The 23,721-nt window shown below is 52.6% G+C and overlaps 2 long non-coding RNA genes across 3 annotated transcripts; one reads left to right on the top strand and one right to left on the bottom strand.

The window, feature by feature from the left end:
* The first annotated feature begins 18,212 nt into the window (after positions 1-18,212).
* Positions 18,213-22,139, top strand: LOC311600146. The gene is made up of 3 exons (XR_014780159.1): positions 18,213-18,302; positions 21,616-21,729; positions 22,065-22,139. It is a non-coding gene; the product is annotated as an uncharacterized lncRNA (long non-coding RNA).
* On the bottom strand, positions 20,405-22,067 carry LOC311600145. Of its 2 annotated transcripts, none has more exons than XR_014780157.1 (3): positions 21,917-22,067; positions 21,596-21,772; positions 20,405-20,692 (listed from the first exon to the last, which is right to left on the bottom strand). It is a non-coding gene; the product is annotated as an uncharacterized lncRNA (long non-coding RNA). The 2 variants fall into 2 exon arrangements; XR_014780158.1 differs by having other exon boundaries at positions 21,596-21,769.
* Positions 22,140-23,721: the final 1,582 nt, after the last annotated feature.

The raw sequence follows: 23,721 nt of genomic DNA, 5'->3' as shown, positions 1-23,721 counted from the left end.
AATGCAGCTCTGGCTGGCCTTGAACTCCTGATCTTCCTCCCTTCACCTCCCAGGTACTAGGATTACAGGAGTGCACCAACCAACGTATTCAGCCCTAGGAGTTGTTTGAGTATTTGAGTACTAGGAACATACATGGTGCATGCCTTTGATCCCAGCACTGGGGAGACAGGCGAGCAGATCACTGGGAGCTCAAGGCTAGCCTGGTCTACATAGAAAGACCCTGTCTTAAAGAAAGAGGGGGGGGGGGAATATGAATGGATATATATGCAGAAGATAAGAATGTTTGTGGAAAAAAAAAAAGGAATGTTTGTGAAAGACAGACAGTGCCCCGACAACATCCAGCTATCTATCAGGAAACTTAGCCAGGCCGTAGTGGCGCACGACTTTAATCCCAGCACTCGGGAGGCAGAGGCAGGCGGATCGTTGTGAGTTCGAGGCCAGCCTGGTCTACAAAGTGAGTCCAGGACAGCCAAGGCTACACAGAGAGACCCTGTCTCGAAAAACCAAAAAAAAAAAAAAAAGAAAGGAAACTTTTGTTGAATGAATGAAATTATAAGTGAAAGCAGTGTTGGGCAATTCTCAAATGCACAAGGTTCGCGGTATAATGGTAGCTGTTTCTCTTTGTGCCCTGTACGTGTTTTATGCATACTCCCCAAAAGTCGACCCTCCCTGCCTCCCCCACAACAGGCCAGGGTGCTGCTGGCAGGCTTCAGTGCTTGGGCCATATGCTGAGAGGTGTGCGCTGGAGTGTTCTCACCCACCTCCAGCGCGTAACACTAGCGGAGGCTGGCGGGAAGATCTGGGCATTGGCAGGAGGCAGGGGCTTTAGTCACCCATTAGCTGGCACCCCCCTCCCTCTCCTGACGGGCTCTGGGTGACTGGATGCTAAAGGGGAAAGTTCCCTAGTGAGTCTCATAAATTGGCCCTGGAACTGGTATTTATTGCGGCGTAATCGGCTGTAATGAAGATGGAATTACCCCGTAAAGGCCCCAAGGAGCCCTGGGGGCCTAAAGTGCCACTGCAGCCGGCAAGACTTTCAGGACAGGCAGGTGGAACCAAAGAGACAGAATGAGAGAGAGATCCTGCCAGCTCAAGTGCCCACCTTTGCTAGGGCTCTGCTTCCAGCTGGGCAAAAGCAGGCCACCCACAGGAATGTTGACGCCTCGGTTTCCCCACCCAGCTTTGATCTGCATCTGCCCTTGGCCAAGAGCCAGATATAATCAAAAAGGGCGATCGGCGCCAACTGTGCGTAAAGGGCTTACTGTGTGCCAGGCTCGGTTCTAAGAACTGTGTCACTCTGACACCGCTGCCCCCCATAAGGTGGATAGTTCTGCTCCCATGGTGCCTAGGGAAGAAAAGAGCACGGCTGAGATGGGGTCTCAGCCAGTCTGGACACAGTACACACCGTTCTGTCCCTGAGTTCCGCCGTCCTCCCCACCTGCAGTGATGTGCCTTCTGCCTGCAAGCAAGACCTCCAGGCCAGTGTAATGGCTGTGTTCTCAGTGGCTTCCAGGGACAGGTCCTCTCCTAAGCCTCTGAGTCCACCTGGAACAAGATCCTCAACTGAGTTAAGGGAACACTTTTCTCAGATTCCTGAGCCTCTGAACAGACTCCCCGGGTGACCAGATTGTCTCCCTGAAGTGGGAATTCTGAATCAGTTCCCTTCATTTTCTTTTGTCATTTGATTAGTGTTTCTGCCCCTCCCTTTCCCCCCGCCCCAACAGGGTTTCTTTGTGTAGCCCTGGCTGTCCTTGAACTCTCTTTGTAGACCAGGCTGGCGTTGGACTCAGTAATCCAATTGCTTCTGCCTCCCAGATGCTGGGATTAAAGGCGCGCACACACACACACACACATGCCACCACTGCCAGGCTTCTTTATTTTGAGACACTAAGTCTACCCGAGGTGGCCTTTAGATTCTGGCTTCAGCCTTTTTAGAGATGGCTATACCAGTCAGTCGACACAACCAAGGACATCATATGCTTTCCTGCATTTCATGCATATTGTCCAAGCTGTGCCCTCTCCTTGGGTGCCCTTTCCATTTGGACAGTCACTACGCATTCTTCAAGACTTGTCTTTTCAGCTGAGGGTGGGAGTGGCGGCAGGGGTAGTGGCAGCAGCCCACGCCTTTAGTCCCAGCACTTGGGAGGCAGAGGCAGGTGGATCTCTGTGAGTTCGAGGCCAGCCTTCGCTTGTTTATTTTATTTATTGCATATGAGTGTTTTTCCCCCCCAAGACAGGGTCTCTCTGTGTTAGCCTTGGCTGTCCTAGAGCATTTGAGTGCTTTATCTGCAGGCATCAGATCTCATTATAGATGGTTGTGAGCCACCATGTGGTTGCTGGGAATTGAACTCAGGACCTCTGGAAGAGCAAGAGGTGCTCTTAACCACTGAGCCATCTCTCCAGCCCCCTCAAGACCTGTCTTGATAAAGCACTAGAGACTGGAGTCCTAAAGTGCAGAGGGAACCCAGGACAGATTTTTGAATGCATGGGATGGATAAAGAGGGAGGAATGGATGGGTATAAGATGGATGGATGGATGGATTCAGGCAGAGGTGAGTGGATAAACGAATGCTAAGATGGAGGGATGGTGGTCCAGCAGGGCTGCTTCCTGTTGCTTAGCTTAGCTGTGTGGTCTGTAACAGGCTTGTACACTCCAAGGTAGCAGCCAGGCCTCCAGGAGATCACATCGGCAGTGCCCTTGTCAGCTGGAGTGGATGTACCTTAAATCACGGCTGTTCCTCCCTCTACAATCAAGTCATTGCTGAAGGCTGACTGGCCAACTATCCTTTGAGGACAAAACCAAGGTCAGGTGTACCATACCACCCTCTCCCTCAGGCAGCGAGGTCCTTGAGGGGCAGGGACCTAATTGACTCCCTCTTTCTGGCCCCAGTGGTGCCTGGCATGCAGTAGGTGTTCAGCAAATATTTGTGGACCACACACAGGCTTTGACTAGAGCTTCCCTTTCAATAGAAGAACGCGCAGGGGGAAAATGAAATTGGTTGATCAGCTTTTCGGATGAGGCTCTGCGATGATCTAGGAAAAAGCTTTGCTGAGCACCGCTTCCCACCTCCCCCAACGTCCGTGCGTGCGCGCGACACACACAGCGGGAATAAGGCAGCTTGAGGCGAGGGTCGGGGACTCACGTGTGGGCTCTGAGATTTTTAAGGGGGTAGCATAAGAGGAAACCCTTGTGTAATTGCGGGGCTTCCCCCTCCCCCAGAGCTGGATTAGAGGCTGCACCGTTTCCTCTGGGACTCGCAAGCGCTTCCTGGGACCCTTTGAAGTGGGTTCTTCGCAAATCCTGCCCGCGGGGCCCGGGGCGGGGCCTCCCGGAGGGGCGGGGCCTCCGCTCAGTCCCCCTGGGTCACCGGGGTGCCTTCCGCCCAACTCCAGTCTGGATTCTCAACCCCCTCCTCCCGCGCCCCCTCCCCGCCCCTCATTCCTCTGGGCCTTCCCACCCCCATCTGTCCACATCCTCCTGGGCTTCCAGCTGAGCTTAGATCTCCGGTCTTTGCTCTTAACTTCCCTGGCCACCGCCGGCCTTGCTCAAGCCACAGAGAGTCGGGTCTACAACGAAGTGTTTTTAAAAGTAAAGCAAGTCGCACATGGTGACTCAGACCAGCAAAGTCTAGTAACTGGGTCTTGGAGGCAGGAGAGGACTTGCCCCGAGTTCAAGGCCAACCTCGGCTTCATTATGAGAAATCAAAGCAAAAGAGCTCACATGAAATAATGAGCCCGGCGGTGTACAAGAAGAACACAATGCCGTCATGCGCCACCCAAAAGCTCTGAGAAGTGGGAATTCCCGAAACGTGAACCCCTAAAACCTACTTCCCTCCCTAAGTCACCTCAGTCCACTACAGGGAAAAACAGGAATGCAGGAATAGAAGAAAGTACAGGACACAAAGAAATCAAGCTCCTCTCTCTCTCTTTTCTTTCTCTCTCTCTCTCTCCCCCTTCCTTTCTTTCTGAGACCAGCCTCACTATGTAGCTTTGACTGGCCTAGAACTTGCTATGTAGACCAGGCTGGCCTCAAACTCATACAGATCTGCCTGCCTCTGTTCCCCAAATACTGAGATTAAAGGTGTCATAGGCCACCACCCACCACAACCTGCTTCTCTTATTTATTTTTGGCATATACTTATTTTTTTTTCTTATTTTTTTCCCCCCTCTGAGTCAGGGTTTCTCTGTGTAGCCCTGGCTGTCCTGGACTAGCTCTGTAGACCAGGCTGGTCTTGAACTTACAGAGCTCCACCTTGCCTCTGCCTCCTGAGTGCTGGGATTCAAGGAGTGCACCACCACGCCCAGGCTGAGAGATACTTATTTTTTGGTGCCTGCCTGCTTGCCATGTGCCCAAGTAGAGAGCAGAGGACGGACTGTGAGAATGTTGGTTTTCAGGTTGTCAGCCGTGGAAGCAGCTGCCTTTACTGGCTAAGTCACCCCTCCTGCCTCTTGTTATGTCTTTTCTATGGAAGAGCAGGTTGAGGTGGGGTGGGGGAGGGGGCTTCCGGAAAATTCCAGAGCCACTGTGAAGACAACACACAGGCCTGACTGCTAACCTGCAGTCTCATCTTGTTGGGGGGGGGGGTGTGACTGCACCTGAAGGCTGTCAGCTACAGGGAAAGTCCTTCATCACCAACTCTGTACAGTATAGGCAGAAATCAGGGGACCTTACTTTTCACTGTCCTCTCTGCCTGTCACCCATGCCAACCCTATACTCACCACCCCTGCAGTGGTGGCTCTTGCCCCACACTTTCCCCATGGGTACATGCAGTAGCTCACCCACTAAGAGACGTGTTGAGTTTGGCACAAGTACGCCTTGTACAGAGCCTGGCACCCTGCCTAGAGGCCATTGGAGGCTTGAGAGAGAGAGAGAGAGAGAGAGAGAGAGAGAGAGAGAGAGAGAGAGAGAGAGAGAGGAAATAGTGGGGGATTCCCACTGCTACAGAGGTGGGGCAAAGGGGTCTCCAGGAAACACCCCTACGGTGCCTCCCAGAGCCTTTTGAGTCCAGGTGCTTTCCCTAGATCATGTTTTCTTACCCTTCTGGCTCCATTTCACAGGCAAGGAAACCGAGGCACCCCACAAGTGAAGTGACTCAAAGCTGTACCACACTTCTGTGGCAAAGATAAAGTTCTTCTGGCCCCGTTGGTCCTGGTTCAGCATCGCGACCCATGTGGCCTCCTATGCCCTCTCTCGAGTCTGTCCCCCCACCCCCCCAAAAAATAAAACACACCCAAAAAAACCAAAACCAGTGTCCCCTGGGCAGATGGAACCGTGGCCAGTTCTCCTTTGCTGTGAAGAGGTCGAAGAGGTGCGTCCGGGCTCCAGCCTTGTTCTCTCCTATGTCAGGTGGGGATAAAAATACCCCACCTTGTGGGGGGGAAGACTTGAAAGTGTGAAAAGCTGGCACGATGCCTGGCCCATGGCAGGTCCTCGGAACATCGTCTCTGCTTGCTTATTTTTATCACTTAACACCCTACTTGGGTGCCCTAGGCTGACATGGGACCTGACAAGTGTCACCTCCTTCCTGAATCCTGACAGCTGGGGCCAGTGGCCTGAGTGGGAAGCCTAGAAGGAAGAGGAAGAGCAGGAGGCTAGGCGAAGCCATGCTGTTGGGTTGAAGCCTCTGAGAACACCCCCAAACCTGCTCCCTAACTACTCCTCTCCCATCCCCTCAGGTCTTCCCACCCCCACCTCCCCCACCCCCCCATACTACTTCCGGCTCAGTACCGTTCCGGGATTCAGCACAGTGGGTATGGGGGGGGCGGGGGGGAGGGGTCGCAAAGGTACCTCAGGGCACACACATTCCTACCAGCGCTTGCTGAGGGAGCCTCCACCAGGGAGCACGTGACTAGTGGCAAGGACCAGAAAGTGGCTTGCATGATGGATGGGCTTGGAGACAGATGGATGGATGGGCTGGTGGATAGACAAACAGATGAGCCGCCAGGAGGAGACTACCTGGCAGCGCAAGGCTGTCTGTAAGTTGATGGATGGGGCACAGGGAGAGTTGAGAGAGATGAGGCCCAGCAGGGAAGGAAGGAAGGAAGGGGTGAGTGGATGGGTGTACAGACAGACAGACTGACAGATTAGGGAAACAGATAGGAGGATGAGGGAGGGGTGGGTGGGGTTCTGGATGAGTGATGAGAGCCCCCTGCTGAGGGCCGGAGAGGGGTCTTGCTGGGGTAGATGTGGCTGAGATGAAGGACCAGACCCAGGGAGGAAAGGGCTCTTCTCTGCCAGGATAGCTGCAGACAGACAGATGGATTCACACCTCACACCTGACAGATGGGTCCAAGGGACTGGGCAGGAGTCAGCTGGGTCCCTCAGAGACGAGCTAATGGAGAAACACGGAAAGGTGGAGGGAAATGGGACAGGAAAGAGAGGAGTCCAGGCCCCTGGCCCTGGTTCGTGGGGAACCCTAGTTAGCCCTTAGCAAAGTTTGCGTCTCAGGGTAGTTCCTCTTGGGTACACACAAGGGCATGCATGAACGTGTGTGTGTCCAGATGAAGGTGCTCAGCTCTGGCAGGACTGGGCACTTCTCAGCCTGTGTGTGAGCTTGTGAGGGTGCAAGTCTGGTGATGAGTATAGGAGTTGGGGCCCTCCCCCATCTCTCAAGGTTAGGAACCTTGGCATCGCCTTGCTTGAGGATCCGGTGTTAAGTGTTTGGAGACCAGGAACCTCCTGGGGTGGGTGCGAGTGGCTAGTTTACTGTGTGTACTTCCTGTGTGTTGTTTGGGCTTCTCGCCAGATCCATCAAAGGCCTCTTCAAAATGACACACAAAAATGGAGTGTGGTGACTCACACCTGGAGTCCCAGATGTTGAAACAGGAGGATTGCTGTGAGTTTGAGACCAATTTGGGCTGCATAGTGAAACTGGTCTCAGCGCGTGCGTGTGTGTGTGCGCACACACACACACACACACACACACACACACACACACACACTTTGGTGTGGTGATTTAGGCCTATAATCTCAGCAGTTGAGCGGTGGAGGCAAAAGGCTAAGGATTTCAAGGCCAGCCTTAGCTACTAAACAGAGTTGTCAGCCAGCATGGGCAACATGAGGATCTGGCTAACCAAAATAAAAACAAAACCATAACCATAATTTTGAGATTTTCAGCGGGGCGCCACCAATGCACAGGCGACCCTGCCCTGGAAAACCAAGCCCACTTGCCACCCTTGGCCCCTCGGCCCCTCAGCCCCTCGGCACTCCCTGCGACTGAGGGATGAGCCAGGCAACAGCAAGCCCAGGGCAAAGGAGGAACAGCCAGGAGCCCAGAAGGACAAGGGGCCACGTGGAGCGCAGGGCCCGACGGATCCCGAGCGCTGGGGGAGGGGAGCAGCCGACCCGACCCGTCTCGCACCGGCTTCCCCGTTTCCAACCTCGCAGGTGCCGCCTTTGAGGGTCGCCACGTGAGGTTTATGGCGAGGCCCCGTCTTTGCCCTGCCGGGAGGAACCGCCTCTGAGCCTCGTAAAGGGGTCGCGGCCTGTAGAGCTGCTGCCTCTGTCGCCTTGGAAACGGGGCGCATCCCCCCCCAAGGTGGACCAGGAGGGTGAGACCGGCCTAGGGTCACCGGACGCGCCTGCTGCGCACTTTGCATATCTCCGGTTGGGCCCCGCTCCCCTGCTGCGCTTCTCTGGCCCTCTCCCCAAGCTCCTTTGTGCGTCACCTCCTCCTGGAAGCCTTCGGCTACTGCCACCTGCAGGGGGGCGGGGTGGGCGACTGGCGTTTTGTAGCAATGTCCACCAATGGTCATAGCTTGCACTGTGTAAACCTTGACTTCAAGCCAAGCGCCAAGATGCCCTTTGAAACCGTCATCTTTTGTCATACCAAAGACCAGCTAGGAGAGGGGGGGGGGGGGAAATCACCTGGCCTCAGTTTTCTCATCAACGAGGAGGGGCTGGTGGTAGACACTTACTGTTTGACCTGGTGATTTCCTAAGTTGATGCCTGGAGCCCACATGGTGAAAGGAGAGAATTGATTCCCTCTCTTTACCCTCTGAGCACCACATGCCTGCCTCCATGGCCCTGCTGCTGGCTGCCGGGTGCACACACAAAATAAATAAGGGCTAGGCACCCGCCTGTAACCCCAAGCACATGGGAGGCAGAAGCAAGGGGATATCTGTGATTTTTGAGGCCAGTCTGGTCTACATAGCGAGTTCCAGTCAAGGCTACAGAGTGAGACTCTATCTCCAAAATAAAATAAAAGTAATTAAAAAACAAAAAATTTAGGGGCTGGAGAGATGGCTCAGTGGTTAAGAGCACTGACTGCTCTTCAGAAGGACCCAGGTTCAATTCCCAGCACCCACATGGCAGCTCACAACTATTTATAACTCCAAGATATCAGACATGCATGCAGGCAAAACACCAATGCACATAAAATAAAAAACAAATAAATTTAAAAAGTATATTTAAAGGGAGAGTCCAGTTCCAGACTTCGCACCTCAATACCCAAAGTGGGACAGAGGGGGCGAGGGGGCTGAGTATAATCCCTTCACTGAAGTACATCCCACACCTAGCTCTAACTCTGTACAACCACAGGTAGGATAAGAAGGCTCCAGTAAGCCCCACCCTCGTGGCCAAGAGTGGGGCGCTGAAACCTGCTAATGAGGCCAGACATTTCTTTCTTTCTTTTTCTTTTCTCTTTCTTTTTTTCTTTTTCTTTTTCTTTTGGTTTTTCAAGACAGGGTTTTCCTGTGTAGTCCGGACTGTCCTGGACTCACTTTGTAGACCAGGCTGACCTCAAACTCACTCCAATCCTCCTGTCTCTGCCTCTGCCTTCCAAGTGCTGGAATTACAGGCATGCGCCACCATGGCTGGGTAGAGGCTAGACATTCTAAGGGACACCCAACCCACACACACATACACACACACACACATGCTGAAGTGTCTTACGTCAACAGGCATGATCTGTGACCCCACCTGCCTCTCCACTCAGAGCCTCTTCCTGCAGATGCAGTGCTAAGGACACCCCTGTCTTTTGCCCAGGTCTGTGGTCACTAGAAATGCCCAAGGCCAGGTTGATCGGGGCGCCTTTTCTTGCCATGGACAGGTGCATTCAGGAATCCTCCACTTCCTCCCTGACTTGAGACCTAGTCAGCGACTGACTCCGGGGCTTAGCTCTGCCCTGAGCCGGGCATGTTGGTGCCACGCCTGTAATCCCAGCACTTAGGGAAGCAGATCTCTGTGAGTTCGAGGCCAGCCTGGTGTACAAAGTGAGTCCAGGACAGCCAGGGCTACACAGAGAAACCCTGTCTCAAACAAACAAACAAGCAAACTCTGCCATGGGAACAGACAGCCTTGGTCGTACTCTGAGACCATCCCTAATACAGACTTAGAAGGAGAGAAAAGGGGCCCAGAGGCCACTCCACTATGGCCACCACTGACAGCCGTCATCCCGACTGCTGCTGAGCCTGGCTGTGTGCCCATACCTCTTGAATGCGGGCAGCAGACCAGCCAGGTGGTCATTCCATGCCCATTTTATGGGTAGAAAAACTGAGTCCCAGTGTACCTTGCACTCAAAACTGATGCATTCCTACTGCAGGGCAAGCGCCTACAGGAAAGGGAGGGCGTGGGGTCGATTTCACTTTGCTGTCTGACAATCTGAGGCTCCAATGCCCAGCTCAGGGCCTAGAACATAAGAGGCTTGTTGAAGGCCAGGGGGCCCGGTCTTGCAGCAGCCCCACAGCCAGCTAGCTGGCATGGAGCATGTGGCTTTGGCCCCGAAACTTGACATCCATCACACTAAGTACGGACCCTCCCGATGACCGTTTTACCTCCCCGTTTTACAGGTGGGGGAGACTAAACGAAGGGGGCAGTCTGGATTTGAAGCCAGCTCGGTGTAGTTCACAAGACTCCCTGTGGGGTCCGGCTGACTTGGAGTCTGCCCTAGAAAGAGCGTGCGCTGCTGGTGGAGGGGGAGGGGCAAAAGCTTGGAGGGAAAGTCTTGGTTCTTCCCTGTTGTGGACTCCTGGGTGGGCCTTGTGGGAAGTCACATGACGCGTGAGCCCTGAAGGCTGGGCTGAGCCGGCCTGCGGGATCAGGTGAAAGTGTGCAGCCCCACAGGCGTCTGTCTACATCTGAGTGTCTGAGGCATTGGGACACAGGCTCAGGCTTCATCAGACTGGCCGCTGTTAGCAGCCTCCACAGATCGAAAGACAGGCGCCAGGAGGTGAAGGGTCTGCTCAGCCATACAACCAATGCAGGGGCTGTAGTCAAATGGTCGCAGAGGGTGTAGTCAGATGGTCGAGTGCTTGCCTAATATGCACTAAGCCCCAGGTTGGCTTGGCCCAAATTGGGCCTGCATGGTGATGTGCACCAGTATTCCCAGCATTCAGAAGGCAAAAGGATTACTGTGAGTTTCAGGTTAGCCTGAGCTACATAGTGAGTTCCAGGCCAGCGTAGGCTATGTAGGCTAAGAAAAAAGCCAGGTGTAAATCGGGTGTGGTGGTATACACCTTTAATCCCAGCACTTGGGAGGTAGAGGCGGGGAGATCTCTGTGAGTGCAAGGCCAGCCTGGTCTACAAAGAGAGTCCAGGTTGGGAGGCAGAGGCAGGTGGATCGCTGTGAGTTCGAGGCCAGCCTGGACTACAAAGTGAGTCCAGGACAGTCAAGGCTACACAGAGAAACCCTGTCTCAGAAAAAAAAAAAAAAAAAAAAAACCACACACACACACACACACAAAAAAAACAAATAGAGTCCAGGACAGCCAGGGCTTTGTTACACAGAGAAACCCTGTCTCAAAAAAACAAAAAAAGAAAAAAGCCAGATATGACAGACACACTCTTGTAACCCAGTTTCCCTAAGAAGCAGAGCTGCAAGCTGCTCTTAGCTTCATGACAACCTGTTTTTTTTTTTAATTTAGCTTTATTTATTTTTTATGTATACAAGTGTTTAGCCTGCATGTATGTATGTGTGCCATGTGTATACCTGGTGCCCTCGGAGGCTAAAAAAAGGACATTGGATCCCCTGGAACTGAAGTTACAGATGCTAGGAACAGAACTTGGGTCCTCTGGAAGAACAGCCAGTGCTCTTAAATCTCCCCCCCCCCAGCCATCTCTTTAGCCCTGAGATCCTGTCTTTAAAAAATATAATAATAGCGGGGGGTGAGGGGGTGGGAGAGGTGGGAGCATTAATCCCAGCACTCAAGAGGCAGAGGCAGATGGATCGCTGTGAGTTCGAGGCCAGCCTGGTCTACAAAGAGACTTCCAGGACAAATGGGCTGTTGCACAGAGAAATTCTGTCTTGAAAAAAAAAAACAAAACAAAACAGAACAAAAAAAAAAAATCCAGATTTGGCAGAATACATTTAAAATCCAGTACTGGGGAGGAGGAGCAAGGGCTAGCTTATGCTATTTGTCAAGTTACAGGGCAGGGAGAGACTCTATCTCAAACAAAATGGTGCAAACTTGAGGAAAGACTTCCTGGGTTGTCCTCTGGCCTCTACACATAATCATTTGCACGTACATGAACATGCACACACACACATACCACACACACACACACACACACACACACACACACGCATACATGCATGCACACACACAAAGAGACAAAATGCTACAAGTAGTGTGTCTTCCTGTGGGTACCTGTGCAGGACCATGTGTGTGTGGTGGGGAGCTGGGACAGAGGGAGGCTACCTGCTGCTGCCCAGTAACAGACACTCTACCGTGGCCCCCTCTCCCCAGGGAGCAGTGCTAATAACTGTTTTGCACAGAGCATCTGCCTGTGATACAGCCCGAACATTTGCCTCAGGCTCACCTGGGGAGCCGCCCCTCCTGTGAACCTGTCTTCATCTAGGCCCGACCCGAGGGTCCTCAGGCCCCACCCTGCCTTTCTTACCTCCAGACTGGCCTGGCTTCTACCCTCTCGTGTGAACTCCCCAATGGGAGGGCTATGCCCCCTTCAGCAGAGGACAGGCATTTCCAGTGATGGAGTGTTTGGCCCACAAGGGCACCAGGCATATTCCCAGGCCTGAGGCCTGCCCTGTCAGGCCGTGATACCTCCCCACTGTCAGCCTCTCAAAGAGGGGGGCATTAACACAGCACACACTGCCGCCGCCTGTGTGGCCTTGACTCAATGTCATCTGTTCTGAGGTGGCAGCCAGGCAGGGAGCAGCAGGGCCTAAAAACTGGCCTGGACAATGGAGTAAAAAGCGCTTGGCCAACTTAGAGTCGCCCCATCCCCCACTCCATGTCTCAATGACTCTACCATTCTTTTCTCCTCTTATCAAAAGTCACCAAAACCAACCATCGAAACTCCCGGCCTCCTGACATCGCCCCCCCCCTTCCCACCTCACCCTGTCTGCCCCACCCTGGCACCCAGGGACCACACCCTGACATTCTGCTGTTAGCAGCCTTAGACAAAAAAGATATGGCCCGGAGAGCCAACTTCCCAGGCTTCCGATGCTGTCTGTGGGCCCCGTGGCTCTGGCCTTCTGTTCCGCTCTTGTGGAGGGAGCCGCGTCTCACCCTCAGGATGCCAGGCTGGGGTGGGGGAGGCGGCAGGCCAAGGGTGCTGCCCATAAAGATAAGGGGAATCTGAGACTGCCAGCAGCGGCCAGCTGCTGGATGATCAAAGGCAGCCCCAGGGGAGAGGCCAGTGAGGGATGTCATCTGTCCTCTGGATCCCTCAGGCACACTCTTTCCTTTCCTTCCAGGATTTGGAGACCTTCTGTGAACCTTGGCCAGCCAGCATAGGAAACTGAGAACCAGAGAGAGAGGGGCTAGCCCAGGCTCTCATCGCCGGTCCTGGGATACGTACGTCTCTGTTTCCCCACATGCAAAACCAAGGCTAAGGAATGACTGAGTCAGTTTTATTACACGAGATAAGGGGCTGGGCCTCAGCAGTCAGCTTGGCGCCGGTCACGGTCATATGCAGGTGTGCAGCAAAGCAGTCCCATTTCCCTGGGTCCAAAATCCTCAGCTCGGTTTCTGAAACCCACACAAGTGTCCTCCAGGATCCTTGCAACCCACCCACCACCCAGACCGCTGAGCTGCCTGCTGTCCCCGAATTTGAGCCTCAAGGCACCCCTCCCTCCTCCAGGGGGAAAGACGCAGAGAGCCTTCATTCACCGCCTCCCGCCTCCCGCCACTTCCTAACTGGTGACTGGGTTTCCAGAGAACGCTGGGCATCGAGCTTGCTGACTCAGCACCTGGAGCTAACAGCTTACTTAGCAACCCAGGCCAGGCCTTGGGCAAACAGAGCTGTGGGCAGCCACACCCCACCACAGGAATGCAGTAGCATTCTTGGGGGCTGCCACAGCAGCAGGGTTGGGACCTTGGAGAGGGGGGGACCAGGTAAGCCACTTCACCTTCCTTCCTCTGCCACCCTGGCACTGGGCAGAGGGTGCCTCACAGTAGGGCTCAGTGTTCTACGGCGGCAGCCTTGGCTCTGGGTCCTGTCTCCAGCAGCAGACCGGTAGCAGGCCAAAGTGGAGCTCAAAACATTCTGAGACAGTCTATGTGACCAAGGATGAGGCTTGCCAGAACCTAAGGTTTCTTCTGAAAAGCAGACCTGGTGGGAAAGCTTCCACTCAGCGAGAGGGCATCCAATTATGCATTCTGCACCCCATGATAGGAGGAGGGGAGCCTTGAGGCTTTGAGTCCCTGGACAGAGAACGGCTTAGGTCTCTGAGGTCTCTCTTAGGTCTCTGAGGCAATACAGCATGGCCAGATTCTGGGATAGGCTGCGGGTGTCAGCTTTCCTCTGTCCCCCACATCTACCAGAGCCCAGCGCATCTCCACTCTCTGTCTGAGGCAAATCTGAGCGCCTGGTCCAGGTCACCCCAGACCCTTCCTCCCAGGGTCCGTTAAAGAAACCCCTGCTCTCCTTTCCTCTCTTCCAAGAGCTCTGTCCCGTTGGGGAGCCTTCTTCCCCCAGGAAAGCCTCTGGGGCAGACCTTCTCATGTCCCATCTTCCTCTGGCTGCCTGCGTCCTTTTCTGTGTTTCTCTGGAGCCAAGGAGACAGATCTTTCTGGACTCTGGGCTGGACCTGTTCACTGACTGGGTGTCTATCTTGCTGTGTGCTATTGGGGCAGATTGCCCATCCCCTCTGGACCAGAACTAGAATATTTGTCTAGACTTTATATTTCTTTTTTTTTTTTTTAAAGATTTGTTTATTTATTTTATGTATAGGAGTGCTCTGTTTTTATGTACACCAGAAGAGGTGATCAGATGGTTGTGAGCCACCATGTGGTTGCTGGGAATTGAACTCAGGACCTCTGGAAGAATAGACAGTGCTCTTAACAACTCAGCCATCTCTTCAGCTCTCTAGACTTTTTCTTTTCTTTCTTTTTTCTTCTCTTTTTCTTCCTCCTCTTCTCCTTCTCCTTCTTCTTCTTCTGGTTTTTTGAGACAGGGTCTCTCTGTGTAGCCTTGGCTTTGTACACCAGACTGGCCTTGAGTTCCTCACATCAATCTGCCTGCCTCTGCCTCCCTAAGTGCTGGCTTTACAGGTGTACACAGCCGCGCTCCACTAATGTCTAGATTTTTCCAAGGCTAAGCATTCTTCTTCTGAAAGCCCAAACTTTGAGCTTGGTTGGGCATCCTGTGGTGCTCACAGGCACCGAGAGTTTGACTTTCTGAGTTAGAGGGACTTGAGCTGTGTTGCCAATACTGCACGGAGGACAGGAAATGAGAGTCCATCCAGGTGTGCACCCCAGCTTTCCACTGAATCCTTTAATGTCCCAGGTCTACTCGGTTTTGCAGCCACTTAGGATACCGAGCCAGAGTCCATGAGGCAAGCTAGGTTCTCGAGACACTGGAGGAGCTGCCAGGCCAGAGCTGCCAGCCCAGCCAAGGGAGGGGACCGTGGCCTCCATTCACCATTCACGGCTAAGCCTGGATCCGGGGGCCTTTGTGCAGGGAACAAAACCTGAGGATCAGCTGTTGTCTGAGAGGCCCCCTCCCGGAAGCCTGAGGGGTGTGCTGTGCCCCTTCTGGGCCCTGCAATAGAGAGCCATACCCTGGGCATTCCCCACTCCTCTGGGGTGTGAGGCTGTGGAGGGCTTGCAAATAAACTAGAATTTTTTTTCTTTTTAAAGATTTATTTATTAATTTATTATTGTGTATACAGTGTTCTGCCTGCATACCCACCTGCAGGCCAGAAGAGGGCATCAGATCACATTACGGATGGTTGTGAGCCACCATGTGGTTGTGGGACTTGAACTCAGGACCTTTGGAAGAGCAGGCAGCACTCTTAACCACTGAGCCATCTCTTCAGCCCTCTTTTTTTCTTTTTCTTTTCTTTCTTTTTCATTTTGGCCTTTTGAGATGGAGTTTCTCTGTGTAATAGCCTTGGCTGTCCTGGAAGTCTCTTTGTAAACCAGGCTGGCCTAGAACTCACAGAGATCAGTTTGCCTCTTCCTCCCAAGTGCTGGGATTAAAGGTGTGCACCACCAACGCCCGACTTAAACTAAAATTCCAACACCACTTTCATCATCTGGAGACTGGGGTGTGGGCTTGATCCTGTTATCAAACTTGAGGGTCACAAACTGTACCCCAAGTCAGGTCCTGCCACTGTCCCGAATAAGATGATTCAAAGTGGAAAGCGGGCCAGCCTGTCCTATAGAGCGAGTTCCTGGACAGCTAGGGCTAGACAGAGAAACTCTGTCTCAGAAAAACAAAAACAACAACAAAATGGAAGAGAAAAAAAGATTTGTTGAGTGTGGCCACATTGGGAACAGGGACAGAGAGAGCAAGAGCGCCCAAACTCCCCATGTCTGCTGTGGGGTCCTAAAGCGAGAAAGACTAAAGGTTAAGTAGAGGGCTGAGGACATGCACATCTAAGCAGTCTGTGTCGAGGTGTGGTCCCACCACCAGCAACCCGTCATTGTCTGGGCCTCATCCTCATTATGTAAGGTGGTCCAACAAGTTGTCAGAGCTGTGTGGATTCTTTCCAGGAGACAGATCCCCTCCCCACCCGGGTGGGGCTTTTTCCTTCTCCCATTATGAGATTCCTGGGGAAATTCCTATTTATTTGGTGTCCAACGTTTCAATGACTTCATAGTCACATTGAGAGACAAGGGTATCTTTTATCATCATGTCTGCCAGGCATGGTTTTTGCTATTGTTGGTGGGTTTTTGTTTTTGGGTTTGTGAGGGATTTTCTTGCTTTTTGCCTTTTTCGGGGGGAGGGGGGGTGAGGGGGTGGCGGAGGTGGTAGGTTCAAGACTGGGCTTTTCTACGTATCCTTGGCTGGCCTCAAACTCACAGAGATACACCTGCCTATGCCTCCCTGAGTCCAGGGATTACACGAATGTGCCGAGGCTGGCCTGCCAGAACTGTTTTTCTTTTCATTTTTTTTTTTGTTTTTGAGACAGGGTTTCTCTGTGTAGCCTTGGCTGTCCTAGACTCACTTTGTATACCAGGCTGGCCTCGAACTCACAGTGATCCACCTGCCTCTACCTCCGGAGTACTGGGATTAAAGGAATGTGCCACCATGTCCAGCTTGCCAGGACTGTTTTTAATGCTGAGTCCCTGTCTCACTGTCCACTAAAAGAGCATATGATGCCTTTGCATATGCACATGCATGGGTGTTTGTGTGTGTGTGTGCGCTAAGCTTGGATCTCCATGTGTGCATGTGTGCACACACACACACACACACACACACACACACACACACACACACACAAAGGCAATGAAAGGAGACGTGGTAATGGGTACCACCAAGAACAGATTAAGGTTTCAGTGTGTGAAGCTTAGGCCCTAGCAAAGGTTGGTCTGAATGCAGAACATGTGACACACATGCCCTTGTGTGCAAGTGTGATGGGGGCTCAGATCAAGCTACCCGCTCCTCATGCTCCCCAACACCTCCACACCCTGAGAACATGCACCTCACTTCCAGCGGAAGTGTTAATCAGACTCCAGGTTAAAGCTCAGAGCCCGAAGCCTGGGCCTCTCAAACAAAGCCTTCCAGCTGCTGCCTTTCCCCAGCTTCAACCCCAGGCTTTCTGGTGGCTAGATTTCTCCCAGCCAACAATGATCAGTGGGTTCAGCTGTGGCTCACCGCCCCCCGCCCCCCGCCCCCCATCCCCCCACCCCATGGACATATGAGAACATCAAGGTCTCTCTGTTGAGGAGGTCTATCACTCCAGGAGCCCTCAGACCTGAGGCAAGGTCAGGGGACAAGGTCCCACTTAGAAGAGACTAAGGCAGCCATGACTTCATTTCCAGGCAAGAGAAGCCCAAGGTCACACTCCTGGGCTACCGCCAGTTATCAACAGTGGAGGCTTTAGGATCTTCCTATTTAACGAAAGAACCTGAGCGTGGAAGCATGCTGTGGTTTTTCCTCCCCCCTCCCCCTCCATCCCTCTCCCCCCTCCCCCCTTACTTTCTCTATCACAGTCTACTGACCTTCTTTCTGGACCTCCCTTTCTTTGTCTATCTCTTCTCTCTCCCTATCTCCTTCTGTCTGTCTGTCTCCCTATCTTTCTTCCTTGCCTCCAGGAGGCAATCAGACAAACTCCCCAGCTTGGGCACCCAGGCTGCAGCTCCCCCTGGGTGTGGGGGGTAGGGGGTGTCCTGCCCCTCACTAGGGGTCTGAGAAGCTGAGAGCCCAGGCCTCTACTCCTCTATATCTCTTGTCTAGAATGTGGTTCTGAAGCTGGGAATACGTTTGAAAAACAAAATGCAGTGCCTGCCTCTCAGGATAAAAAGGATGCTGGTGACTAGCGCGGTACGCACTTCCTGTTCTGTAGAGAGGGATACCAGGGAGCCTGTGGTTGCCTAAGGCTTCATGGGATTGAGAGGTGGACAGGGAGACAAAATCAGGCAGACATAGTCCTCCCATCACGAAGGGGAGGGCCTCCCCAACCTAGACTCAAGGCCATGTTAGTGTTTGTGCTTCTGGGGTCTCTGGGCCTTCCAACAGGGAGATGTAGTTCCCAAGAGGGTGACACCACCTTCCTGGGGGTGGTCACTTAGCACTAAGGACCTCAAGAAAACACCAGGCCTTGGCTGGCTCTTCCCTCAGAACAACCACACTGCACTCTCTCCCTCTCCTCTGTTTCTTGTGCCAGGCAGTAGGAAGAGAGCCGGACACTCCACGGACTGAGTCACACAGGTCTTCCTGTGACTTGAGATACAACCTTTGTCCTCCCTGACCTCAGCTTCCCCATCTGTGGAAGTAAGGCTTGCCTCTGCCTGGAATACCACCTTCCTGTTGTAAGACTTCGTGTCCCCAGCTCCTTCTGTGGAAGAAAATTCTGAAACATCCAGGCAGGAATGCAGTCTGCCTTCCAAAGTGAAGAGATACCCCCTCAGCCTGACCTCGATTCAACTCCCCCAGACCTGGGAGGCACTCAGGCGAGGGGTGTGTGTGTGTGTGTGTGTGTGTGTGTGTGTGTGTGTGTGTGTGTGTGATGCAAGGAGCTTGGATGCCATCCTTGAGAGGAGAGGGCCACAGTGGTGGGGAGAACCCTCTAAGTGGACACTTTGCTGTCAAGGCAGAACTCCCCAGGAGCCCTGGGCTCACGGAGGTGAGTGTGTGTGTGTGTGTGTGTGTGTGTGTGTGTGTGTGTGTTGGGGCATGGAGGATGTGGGGGGGAATGCCTGGTTGTAGAGGGAACTTCTCCCCTTCCAACCCAAGGTAAAGGGGGACTGATGAGGGGGAAAGAAACTTCAGTGTTCAGGACAGCCTGTTTCTCTAGCCAGCAACTCAGCCTGTGCCTGCTCTCTGCTTGCCTTCTCAACAGGGAAGTTGAGGGCCCTACATCGACACCCTTGCTGGCTAGCAGGAACCTGGGGCTCTCTTCTCTCTCTCCCTCCCTCGTTCCCTTCCTTCCTTCCTTCCTTTAGTCCTTCCTTCCTTCCTTCCCTGTCCTGTCCGTCTTCTTCCTCCACTCCCTCCCTGCCTCTCTTCCTGAGTGCCTGGTGTTAAACATTTATCAGACCCTGGCTACAGGCCACCACTTTGAAGTGTCCCGGAGGGATCCCCGCCTTAGAAAGTCAGAGCTCAGACACACTGATCCCTGGTCTAGGGCCAGGTGACAAATCTAAGCCTGTGGCCAAAAAAAAAAAAAAAAAAAAAAAAAGAAGAAAGGAAACACCACACCTTCCTCGTCCTTGTCACCAAGATTTAGCTTCTCATTTGATGACATCATTATGACAGTTTCCTGTCCAGGGCGAGAGACGGTCCTAACTGTCCTTGGGGACAGAGATTAAAAGGTTTACAGGTTCAGAGCCCCTGGACAGGACAGCAAGCCTTGCCCTATGACCCAGTGTCATCATTTAAGTAAATATTTGCCGGGTACCACACTTACCGTCTGGGGTCTGTTTCTTCAGCTAGGTGAGGCTCATTTGACAGTTTTCACTACTCCTTCGTTCATTCACTCCCTGGTAGCTCCTAAGTGTCAGGTGATTTGAGCCCTGGTTCAGTCCTGGCTCTGTCCAGCCTTCTTATGTTCCCCGGGCCTCAGCCTTTCCACCTGTATAATGGCATCATTCAAGGAAGCTTTCTAACTTCTCTCCCCCAAGTGCTGGTCATCAGGGTGACTAGTCAGGACACAACTCAAGAGGGCAGCAGCTCACCGGGGTGGGGGTGGGGAGACACCAAAGCAAAGCACATGCGTGACCCATACCAGCTGGGGTCACCTTCTGCCAGGTGGAAGCACACTTACACATGGCTAAAGTAACTGGACGTGGTGGTTCATGCTGGTAACCTTAGCCCTCAGGAGGCTGAGACAGGAGGATGGTAAGTTCAAGACCATCCTGGGCCACATAGCAAGACCCTGGGTCAAAAGATTAAAAACTTTAAAAGGTCAGTTTTATAGTGTTTATTTTATCGCAGTAAAGACCCAAACCAGACTGGAGGATGGCTCAGTGGATAATGGAACTTGCTGCCAAGCCTGGCTGGGTGGGATTTCTGGCACCACTGCATCCACACGGTGGATCCAAGTTGTCCTCTCATCCCGACACATGCCATGGCATGGGCTCACACTTGGGCACAGAGGCAATGTAATCATTTTTTTCCCCGAGACAAAGTTTCTCTGTGTAGCCTTGGCTGTCCTGGACTCACTTTGTAGACCAGGGTAGCCTCGAACTCACAGCGATCTGCAGAGAGATTAAAGGTGTGCCCCACCACGCCGGGCTAATTTTCTTTCTTTTTTTTTTTTTAATTAAGAAATGCAGTGCAGCCAGGCAGTGGTGGGGCATGCCTTTAGTCCCAGCATTCGGGCAGGTGGATCTCTGAGTTCAAGGCCAGCCTGGTCTACAAAGCGAGTCCAGGACAGCCAAGGCTGTTACACAGAGAAACCCTGTCTCGAAAAACCAAAAACCAAAAACCAAAACAAAAAGTAGTGTACTTTTAAATTCCAGAATATGGGAGGCAGAGACAGGAAGATCTCTGTAGATTCAAGGTCAGCTTGGTCTACATAAGAAATTCCAAGCCAACCAGGGTTACATAGTAAGACCCCTCCAAATCACTGCCCCCCAAAAAAGGCGAGAGAAAGATCAAGAACACAGAGCTGTTTGCTGATTTCTAGTTTTATTTTTGAGTGCTTCGCTGGATGCCACAACACAGCAACGATCAAATCAGGCGAACATCCCCCGGCTTTGTGAACTGACCTTCTGGAACAGTGCTGTCCGGAGAACTCTCTGGCTGCCAGGTGGATGGGCGTGTCCTGTATCTGCTTTGCACAACCCATTGGCTTGCTCACTTCCAGCATCCGGCCGGCCGTTAAGCATTCCAACGGGAGCTACGGCAAACAAAGAGAAACTGCCTTTAATTTTGTTCACTTTAGTGGCCTTAAACAAAAGCTGGGTGTGTTGGTCCATGCCTGGAAATCCCAACACTCGGGAGGCAGAAGCAGGGTTATCACAAGGGGCTAGCAGGAGCTCCATAGCAAGACCTTATCATAAAAAAAAAAAAAAAAAAAAGAAAGAAAAAAAAAGAAAAAGAAAGAAAGAAAGAAAGAAAAAGTTTAGGCACTGAGGTGGAGCTTGGTTGGTTGAGTGCCTAGGAGACACAAGGGATTCCATCCCCGGTGATGCGTAAACTGGGTGTGATGGCACACACCTGTTACCCCAGCCCTCAGGAACTTGAGGCAGGGGGATTAGGAATTGCAGGTCATCTTTTCTTTCTTTCTTTCTTTCTTTCTTTCTTTCTTTCTTTCTTTCTTTCTTTCTTTCTTTCTTTCTCTCTTTCTTTCTTGTTGTTGTTTGAGACAGGGTTTCTCTGTGAAAGAGCCCTGGCTGACCTGGAACTCTCTTTGTAGACCAGGCTGCCCAGGCTGTCTTGGAACTCACAGACATCCATCTGCCTCTGCCTCCCAAGTGCTGAGATTAAAAAAAAAAAAAAAAAAGCATGCACCACCACACCTGGTCCCTTTTTTCTTTCTTCTCTTTTTTCTTTTTGTTTTTTCTTTTTTTTGTTTTTTGTTTTTTTGTTTTTTTTTTGTTGTTGTTGTTTTTTGAGACAGGGTTTCTCTGTGGAGCCTTGGCCTTCCTGGACTCACTTTGTAGACCAGGCTGGCCTCGAACTCACAGCGATCCGCCTTCCTCTGCCTCCCGAGTGCTGGGATTAAAGGCGTGCGCCACCACCGCACGGCCCGACAGGGTTTCTCTGTGTAGCCTTGGCAGTCCTGGAACTCACCACCCACCTGCATTTGCCTTTTTCAAGCCTCCAGTTAATTGCCCTTCAGCTTGATTCTTGGACACCTTACACCAGAGTCTTCCGGAACCGAATCCCAGGCATTGCTTTCATCCAACTCTCCCAGTGCTTTTGACATGAAAGGTAGGCTCTGAGACCCATCATCCAGCTACTTCCAGATAACCTGCTGGAAAGAAATTGTATGGGGTCTTCCTTCCTTACACTGGGGCTTCTGGTCCTGGCCAGGTCAGAGTTAGAGGGCTGGGGGACAGTCTCTCTGGACTAGGACTTCCCCAGCCTAGTATACTCTGGCCACTCCTTGCAAGCTTACACTGTTTCCACAGAACAAATGAGTTGGCTTTGCCATGCCATCTCCAGAGGGCTTGAAGGGCTCCTGTGGCGGGGTGGGGTGGGGTGGGGTGGGGTGGGGTGGGGTGGGTGCCCCTCTCTCATGTCCCACCAGCCTCCCATCTCCTCAGCTCTCCAACTCAAGGCTCTCTGGCCCTAGCTGGTGGACAGTGAGAGGAAAGAGGCTTGGCTTGGCACCCCACCCTACAGACCAGCCTGGTCAAGCAAGCAGAGGAAGGAAGTGAAAGGCCTGAGGCCAGTGGACTCCACTCCTGGTAAGGCTGACACAGGCCTCAGGAATTTGAAAACAAACATTGGGCCAGGGAAGGAAGAGGCTGCCCCTGGCTGCTGAGCCAGGGCTGGCCAGGCCCTTCTCCGGGGCAGCGGTGAATTTCAACCCTGCTGACTGTGGCCCAAAGGGAGGAGTTTGTTTCTGGAGAGTTTCCAGTCCACAGATCATGCTATGAGGAGCCGGGAGGGTATGTCTTTCCCTCCTCCACCAAATCCCAGAACATCCTGGCTGGGTAAGAGAGAGGGCGAGGAGAGCAGAGAGGGCTGGAGGGAGCTGGACAGAGGAGACCCAATATCAAAGGTGACTCCCATTAGGCATTTATTGATCACCTACTGTGTCCCAAGAACTCAACGTGGAAGCATCATACGATATGAGACTGGGAGTGGGCGAGCCTGAGGGAAGAGCATCACGGAGCCAGGCCTTGGGGCTCTCTGCAGAATTTGGACCAGGTTTTCCAGAGAAGGCAGAATCTAGGATGAGCCCCGAGGGGCTGACTCTAACCAAGCAGGATGGAATTTTATTAATATCACCCTCCGTTGTCCCACAGCCAGCACAGTGAGTGGATGACTTAGATACCAGGAGCCATATAGAGTGACTGATATCTGAGGTCTAACACCCATCATCCCAGCCCGTGTGTGTGTGTGTGTGTGTGTGTGTGTGTGTGTGTGTGTGTGCGCGCTCGCGCGCGCGTGTCCTTTCCTCATAGTCTCGCTTGGAGTCTTTGGATCCAGCCTGGCCTGGTCCAGTCCTCACTCTGACACTTCCAAGCTGTGTGGCTGTGGGCCAATGACTTAACCTCTCTGTGCTTCCATCCCTGAAATGAAGAGAGTAACAATTGTTTCCTCATAGGGCTTTTGTGCCAGCTCAGTAAATTCACACAAGTAAAGGGCTTGGGACAATCCCGGGTGCTTAGTAAGAGCCATGAAAGCCTCCGCTGACGTCACTCACACTCATTCATTCACTCATTCACTGATTCACTTCCTCATTCAGCCCCACCACGCCCACACTCCTCCCTCTCAGCGGTCATATATTGGGCAATCCCCAGGTACCTAGCCGGCTCTGCCTCCCAAGCCAACTCTCCCATTCCCGACCGCGCTACCGACCTGCTAATGACGGTTACAGTTACTTAATTCCTCCAAACCTCAACCAGTAAAGGAGCTGTCTGCATCAGGACAACTTGCTGAGACCGGAACCAGGGTGTGTTCTAAGCCCCCTAGACAGCTCCTTGGCCAGGGCCAGGATAGGAACTGTGAGAGATGAGACGGCCGAACCCAGGGCCTCCCACGTGCTGGATGGGCACTCTCCCGCGGAGCCACACACTTCATCTCTCTTCTCACTTTTTGTTTGGGACAGGGCCTCACTAAGACGTCCAGGCTAGCTCTGAATTTTTTGATTATCCTGTCTTGGATTCCCAGCAGCTAAAATTACAGGCCACCAGGACCAGATCTACCACCACCACCACCATCATCTTTTTTTTTTTTTTTTTTTTTTTTTTG

This window comes from Acomys minous, assembly GCF_964271855.1.
Source record: "Acomys minous genome assembly, chromosome: 6".
NCBI classification, from domain to species: Eukaryota; Metazoa; Chordata; class Mammalia; order Rodentia; family Muridae; genus Acomys; species Acomys minous.
Note: the sequence above shows the minus strand (reverse complement) of the source record. Positions and strands in the feature narration are given on the sequence as shown.